The sequence below is a fragment of the Alligator sinensis genome, unplaced genomic scaffold (assembly GCF_000455745.1).
Source record: "Alligator sinensis unplaced genomic scaffold, ASM45574v1 scaffold15_1, whole genome shotgun sequence".
Taxonomy (NCBI): Eukaryota; Metazoa; Chordata; order Crocodylia; family Alligatoridae; genus Alligator; species Alligator sinensis.
Window position 1 is genome coordinate 74,962 of NW_005842307.1, and position 7,705 is coordinate 82,666.

At 50.3% G+C, this 7,705-nt stretch overlaps 1 long non-coding RNA gene across 1 annotated transcript; it reads left to right on the forward strand.

Annotated features, from left to right (window-relative positions):
• The first annotated feature begins 695 nt into the window (after window positions 1-695).
• On the forward strand, window positions 696-3,658 carry LOC102383058. Its single transcript, XR_324403.3, has 2 exons — window positions 696-853; window positions 2,435-3,658. It is a non-coding gene; the product is annotated as an uncharacterized LOC102383058 (long non-coding RNA).
• Window positions 3,659-7,705: the final 4,047 nt, after the last annotated feature.

Sequence of the window (7,705 nt, forward strand, 5' to 3'; positions counted from 1 at the left end):
CCCTCTTCTTGCCTTGCGCACCTGCCCCTGCCCTGCCGCGCGGGCTTTTGGTCTGCCCTGCCAGCGGCACCCGCCCCTGGATGCTGCCCTGCCCTGGCACCCGCTTGAGTGATTATTCTTTGCGGCACGTCTGCCCCAGCCTCTAATGCACGGCAAAAGGCGCGGGGGCATTGGCCCTTCCACCTGGGTGTCCCCCCCCCATGCTCCTCTGTCTGCCCTGCCTCGCTCTTCTTCAACACCCACTTTACTATTCTTTTTACATCCGCTTGACTTATTATTTTTGTCACATCTGGCCCTGCTGCAGGGCAAAAGGCTTGTCCCACCTGGGTCCCCCAACTGGATGCTCCTCCGTTTTCCCCCCACCCAGGCTGGGTGCTCCAGCTGGATGCCCCTCCATCTGCCCCCCTCTTGTCCCCTCCCTCCCTCGGCTCTACTTCCAGGGACTCCTAATGCAACAGCCCCAGGATCACAGCATCCCTGGGCACCAAAATGGAGAGAAGTCTTTTTCGACCCAAACAGGAAACCTTGTATCTTGCTTGAATCAGAGAAAGGACTCAGCCCCTAAGCTTTTTAAATGTTTTTTCTCCTGTCATCCAGTCTGGGGCTTGTCAAGTGAGAGGGGGGGGGGGGTTTTTTCTCTGTGCCCTGGGTGCTGTGAGTGCACATCTGGCAGGAAATGTATTTTAATACCAGGTTTCCCCCCCTTTTTTGCCCCCCCCCAGACTCCTCTCCTCAGAATAAAAGAGCCAACACAACAGAAGAAGAGGTCTCAGAAGACTCCCACAGTGCCAGCACAGTGGAGCAAACGCCCAAGAAATCCAGCCCAAGACGACATCAAACGTAAACTGTGTAGGTGGGTTCCCACTAGGATGTTGGTGTCCCAAAGAAATAGCGGATCCGAACAGGCAGGGAAGTGTGGAGTCACTCCTGCCCCAGCACTTACGAGAGAGAGAGAGAGAGAGAGAGAGAGAGAGAGAGAGAGAGAGAGAGAGAGATGCTCTTTGAAGGCATTTCCAAAGGGGGTTTGGATGAGGCTGGCCATATTAACTGTATTTTGTTTGTGCTCAACCTTGAGAGAATTTTTTTGAGGTGGGGAGGTGTCTAAGCAAGTCCTGGCTGTAGGCTGTTTATCCACAAGAACCTGGCTGGGGTGGCTTGGGTCACTTGGCTAGAAGGTGCTGAGGCCTCCTCTCCCAATAAGATGCTGGCAAAATGAGTTTCAAAACAGGCTCGCTCCAAAAAAAAAAAAAAGTCAAACGACAAGTATTTTTCCCCTTTTTGTTTGCTGCTTGGGTTTTTTTCTTTTTTTTTTTTAACTGGTTGACAATGTTAGCATTGTCTCTGGCGCAGCAAACAAGCCAGGGTGAGATCTCTTAAGTCAGTAAGGAGTGGAGAAAAAGTAAGGGGAGCACTTGGATTGAAATCCAGGGTGGGCAGAACATGTCTTCTACTTACTATCATCATCATCGTTATCATTATGTGTATTATTTATTGTGTATTATTTTTGGTTATTATTTTTATGCTGCTTTTATTATTGTTGTGATGATGATGATTTTAATACGATGGCACCCTTCTTACTATGGTCATCATCATCACTAGTGTTATTTGTGTGTGTATTATTTGATATTTATTATTTTTATACTTCTAATTTTGATGCTGATGATTTTGAATACGCTGGCACCGCAGTGAGTGTCCAGGGCACCGAGGGGGTTAATGAGTTTGTTTTTTTGAAGCAGCCAGGGGCTGGGTTGGGGACGGCTAGTGCCTCGGCTGGCGGTTTGAAGGGAATCGAGGTTTTTTGGTTTGTTTTTTTTAAGAAAAAGGGAGGTTTACAGACATGCTCGGTGCCGAGCAGATGAAGCTGGAAAGCAGAAGTGAGCACAAATGAGCCCCTCTGGGGTAAACGGGGCCAGGAACACGTCAGCATGATGTGTATGCAAATGGCACTACTACTGTCTGTTTATTTGGGTGAGGGAAAGGGAAGCGGAGCCGCGGCGGGCGGCCGCACCAAGGGGTTAAATGTGGAGGGAAGAGGGCTCCTGCTTTTCTTCTCGTCTGTGCGCTCCCGCGCGCTGCCTCGGGGCGGGGAGCTTCGGGAGTCGCCGGCACCCCGCGCATCGGCCGCGAAAACAGCTCCGGCTCCCCTTCCCCCTCCCGCAGCCGAGCGCCGCAGACCTGGTGACTCGGTGTCCGAGCCCTGTTTACAGGCGCGGAGGGAACCACTCCCATTTCCGTGGGCTGGGGGAGGCGGCCTCGGGTGTGTTGTTTTTCCACAGGGATCTGCCCCTCTGTTCCCCTGCCTGGCACCACACCCGTTTGCAAGCTCCCCAGCCCTTGGGGCCAAAACTGCGGCCCTCGATCTGGGGGCTTTCGGAGTAAAGCTGCCTCCCTCCCAGCCCCCTCCGCTAATACCTGCCCTTGTTTTTCCTTGCAGAGTTCATCTGCATTTCCTCCTTCATCGGGATGCCCCAGTGGTGGATGAAGCCAGGGAGATGTAAAGGTCTATTACAAATTAATAAAAAAAAATACATATCGTTGATTCTCCATGGGATGGAGATCTTGTACAAGCACTGAAGAAAAAACAAAACAAAAAAACACAAAACGACAAAAAAAAACAAACAATAACACTAAAATTTTAGGCACTCTTAAAAGATCTGCCTCTAAAAGCATTGGATGTAGCATTGTGCAATTAGGTGTTTCCTTATTTGCTTCTTTGTACTACCTGTGTATATAGTTTTTACCTTATGTAGCACATAAACCTTTTTGTGGGGGGAGGGAGGGGAGGGAGTGGAAAAAGGTGAGTGACTGAAACTTGCTTTCACAAGGTAGCAAGGGGAGAACTGTATAAAGAGAAGCAGTGTAGGCTTTTTTTATCACTTAAAGATGTATTGTCCATGTCCAACCCCTCCCCCCCTTTTTATTTTAATGCACCATAATGGTAACACTGGTTTCAGCAGGCCATTATAGCTTGCTTGTGAAGTTTTTACTTATTACATTAAGCTGAAAAAAGAGGTGGGAGCTCTGACGTTTCCGTTACGTAGCAACAAAAAGTTTATTATTTTATTAATATTATTCTTCCTGGAACTCCTTAAATCCCTTGAACCAGTAGAACTACTATAAAATTCTTTAAATTTGTCTCATCTGTAGCATTGTTTGAATGTTCCCAAATGAATCGGTAGAGTTCATACTTCAAAACCAGAATACTGTGTTTTTCTTTTTTTTTCCTGATCTTACCCAACTCCCTAATATTCCTGGTTGAAAAGGGATACTACATCTTTAAACAGTATTTCTACATTGCCTGTGTATCTGTATGTAAAAATAAAAAAAAAGTTTGAAGTGTACCTGTGTACATAACTCTGTAAAGACACTGAGAAATTATACTAACTTATTTATGTTAAAAGATTTTTTTAATCTAGAAAAGGATATTTTTCCCCATAAAGCCAAAGTGGCATGTTTTTGTGCATTTGTAAATGCTCTATTTGGTAGAATTTTTAGTTTTGGTTTATTTTTTCCTTTTTCTGTTAATTAATATGGCTGTGCTTAAACGATTGCAGACTGAGCCAACTTTAATATTTTTTTGTAATGCATAAGAAATAAAGTTGCATATGGATACTGTTTCACATCAAGCAATCAATAAAGAAAAGTGCCATATATAAGAGACATGCTCTCTGGTGTTTCAATTTCCCCTCTACCTGGCACAAGAAGAAATACATTTGGACAAATAATGCTGCAGGTTTCCTTCTGAAAATCTATTCCTGAGCCTCAATAAAACATCAGACTACAGACACTCTTCACCCCTAAAGTCACAACATGGGCAACAATAATTTTCTTATGATTGAGCAGCAAATGCCCTCAGCCTCTTCAATTAAAATGGGGGAATTTAACTTTTTAGCTACACCACTTGGTTTAAAAACGAGAGTGCTTGAAATAGTCCCCTTGTTAATATATCCTTGCTTGACTCTAATAAAAAAACCCAAGATTTAAAATATAAATCCAAATTCATGTTTCCTGAATCACATATACTCAAGGAATGGGCCAGGCTGGGCCTGATTTCACTCAATAAAGGTCACACCTAAATTGTTAGTCACTCAACAATCTGTACCATGGATGGTGTCTTTCATCTTCCTCCATCTCTTTTGGTTTAAAGGATTTTCACCAAATCCTGACCTGTCTTTCAAAACACCCTTTACCATAACATCCTAATAAGGTGTAGTGTGTGCCCATTTCTGAGAACATCCTTGTCCAAAAAGAATACAGCCCAAGGAGGGTATTATGTGCACACACACAACTATTACAATTAAATTGGCTGTATTAAGTAAGCAGTTGGGTTTGCTTTTATGATGTTTGGGTTTCTAAATTGTCTCCCTGTTTGTAGAGCAAACAGATCAGGGGTGTTCTCCCCTCTCAGAAAGCTAACCATTAGAAAGTAGGAATCAAGAATACATCTAATGGTCCAGATCCTATAAACTATGATTGTGCTCTATTATTATTACTTACCTAAGCAACCCCATTAAAAACCATGGGACTTCTTTTGTTAAACCCCATTAGGAGCAAATGAGGACCAAGCCAGAGTACTGAGAGTGCCCTACTTAGCATAGGACACGGTTTGGAGGGATTGCAAATCAGTGGACAAATCAGGCCCTAACCAGAGGTGGTTTTAGATTAGGGCTAATGCTTTTCACCTGATTTTAAATTAGACTCATTACAAGGTGCCCTGAAAAGCCAGTTTCCTGGGGAAAGCACAAAAACCCCTAGGAGTAGCTCTGCTGTTAGGTGAGCCTCTTGTTCACCTGCCCTTCACCTTTTTGACCCCCAAACTTGTAGAGGCTGTATCATCGCGTGACAAGGAAGGCAGCTCCTATGCACATGATTTGCAGTAGGGGAGAGGAAGGTGAAATCAAGGCTTGGGTGGCCCTATCTCAGGGCACATCCGAAAAGCTAGCTATTGACAGCGGTGCTGGGGCCCACGTGCGAACTGGTTTTTGCTCATTTCAAACCTTGACGGGGATCCCTTTCCTCCCCCAGGAGCGAGGCTGTACCTCAATTTCCCCCACCCAGGGACAGGCTGGTCAAGCTGTGGGGGGCTTTCTCACTGAGGCTGTGTGCGTGACACTCCTGCCCACTTTGGCCTCGTAGGAATGGATCGTGTGGCCCGCCCCGGTCCCAAAACCAGATCACACGGCGGCTGGTAGCCCTTACGAAAACAATCAAGGCGGGGCGAGGCGAGGCTCTCTGTGCCAGCACCCAAGTTTATGCTGGGCACAGCCTCCCCACCCCTTGTAGCCAAGCCCCATTCAGCGAGGGGTCCCCGTGTTTATCCCCCGGAGCTGGGTCCCCCCCCCGCAGCCTCAGCTCGTGCTTCCCCCGCAGGGCGGGGGGATCGGCCGCTTCCCCCGCGGGAGCAAGCGCAGCGTCCAAGCCCGGATTTATGAATCGCTCGTGCACTAGCAGCTATTTACTAGCAGCCACCCATGGACTGGCCCCGGGTCTGGAGAAAGGGAGTGGCCAGCGCGGGGCTGTTTTTCTTCTTTTTTTTTTTAAGTCCTTTTCGATGGCAAGTGGCCAAAAACCCTCCCCACCCCCTACTTTGTACCCCGGGATCGGGCTGGGATCCGGGCCCCGCAACCCCGGGCAAGCAGCCCCGCCAAGGGTTGGTCGCGGCCACTTGGGCCACGCCAGGTGCGTGTGTGTGTGTGTGTCTGTATGGGGGGTGGGGGAGTGAGCTGTGTGTAGGGCAGGAATGTGCGTGTGTGGTGTGCGTGTAGGGGGGCGGGAATCGGCGATCGGAGCATGGTGACTAGAAGCCCCGAAGCAGCAGCACCCAGACAAATGCAGCTCCCTGCAGCCAAAAAAAAAAAAAAGGAAAGAAAAAAGATTTCTTTTCTTTCCCTCTGCACAACCTTCCTGCGTAGGGCGAGGGGAAGTGCCCCGCTTCCCGTGCACCGGCGGGGGGATCGCGGCGCAGAGGCGAGGATTGCATCACTGGAACATGCCCCGATCCCTCTCCCCCCCGACAGAAAAGTGTTGCAACAATCATGGCGTTGCGCTTGGAGCCGCTCCCATCCCGGCGTCGCGCTCCGCAGCGCCGAGCCCCGCTACCGGGGCAGCGCCGGCGGGGGCGAGGTTTGCAAAGCCCAGCGGTGCCCTAGGAGCTGGGCTGGGGGGAGCAGCAAGGACCGGAGTGTGTGCGGGGGGCCCGCTCTGCTCCCCCCTCCCAGCCCTGCTGGGGCTTGTTGTGTGCTGCGCGCCGCCCCGCCCCGAGGAGCCTGTGCTGCAGCGAGCGGGCCCGAGCCCCACTGCCGGGGGGAAGCTTAAGGTGGATCTGCGCAGCATAGGCTCCCCGAGCCCTGGGGATATTTGCATGTCCCCGCCCCGCCTCCCTCATTGGCCAGAGCTGCAGTTTGAATTTGTTGTCTCTCTTCTCCGCTGCTTTCTTCCCCGCTCCGCTCTTCTCTCTGCGGCTGCTGGAGGCGACCGTGTGTGGCTGCTCCTCTGCTGATGAGACGAGGGCTCCCCGCAGGCGGCTGGGGGCGGGGGGAGAAGCAGCTCTGCGCTCCCCCCACCTGGGGGGTGCAGGGGGGGTTGGGTGATGTGAGGCTCAGGGAAAGCTTCTAAATCCACTAGCTCCCCCGTTCCTTGCTGTCTGGGACCAGGGTGCTAAGAGAGTGGGGGGAGGAGAGACGAGGCTTTCTTAGGTGCTGTAGGGGTGGGTTGTGGTTCACTGGGGCCCTGGACCCAGGGCCTCTGCCCCAAGGCCATGGGTTCCATCCCCAGCCAGAGTAGCAGGATAAGTGGCGGAAGTAGGATGCGCTGCCCATCCCACTCCCAGGGCTGGCGGTGGGGAGCTACTGCCTGCCAGGTGTGTGGGGGAAACACCATGTATCTGGGTCCATGAAGGCAGTTTTCCTTAAGCATGCACAGGGATAACTGCTCTTCTGGCATAGTTAGTTCCTGCCAAGGTTCTGGGGCTTAATGCCCACTTTATGGAAATGGAAGGCTCCTCCCTAGCTTGCTCCTGTGGCCATATGGCTGAGGGCAAGCAAAACTTGGAGGCATCTGAACCCCAAGCCTCTGGGCTTGGCCCTGCCTGTAGGATGCCTGCTAAAGACCTTGGAAACATCTGAAGCCCCAGGTTGGGGAGGAAGATGTTTGCCGGTTTAGGGTCACTTATGGTTCTGGACTGACTCATGGATTTGGCCTGTGCATTAATCTGCCTATGGCATGCTGGGCTTTATTGGACCAAGTTAGACAAGGTTTCCTATGCAAGACTCTTCATCGGGTCAGGGCAGCACTGTCTCACTGGCTAGCCCAGATCCATCCCTCTGTTCCAATAGGACAGGTGTTTTTGGGTAGCTGGATGTGTGAGAGTTTTCTTTCCTCCTTTCTGGGGTGGGCACTTCTCCACTCATGTATCCAGACAGAGTTTCACTGGTTGGTGTCCACAGGCTACCTCTACTCTTTTAGGGGACAGTGGGTGCTAGCCAGTGTGCTTTATTTGGTGTCCCCCTCCTGATGCCCTGGTTATTAACCCCCACTCCCATCCCTGTTTTCTTTTTTGTTGTCCCAAGCAATTAATTGGTATGTCTCCAGTGTCCTCCCTCCTTAAATGGGGCTTATAGACTTTCCATGACGGGCTGAGGTCCATGACATCTGGGCATATCAGATAGGCCTTTCTGAAGTGGGGAGGGAGACTTTGGGTCACTAA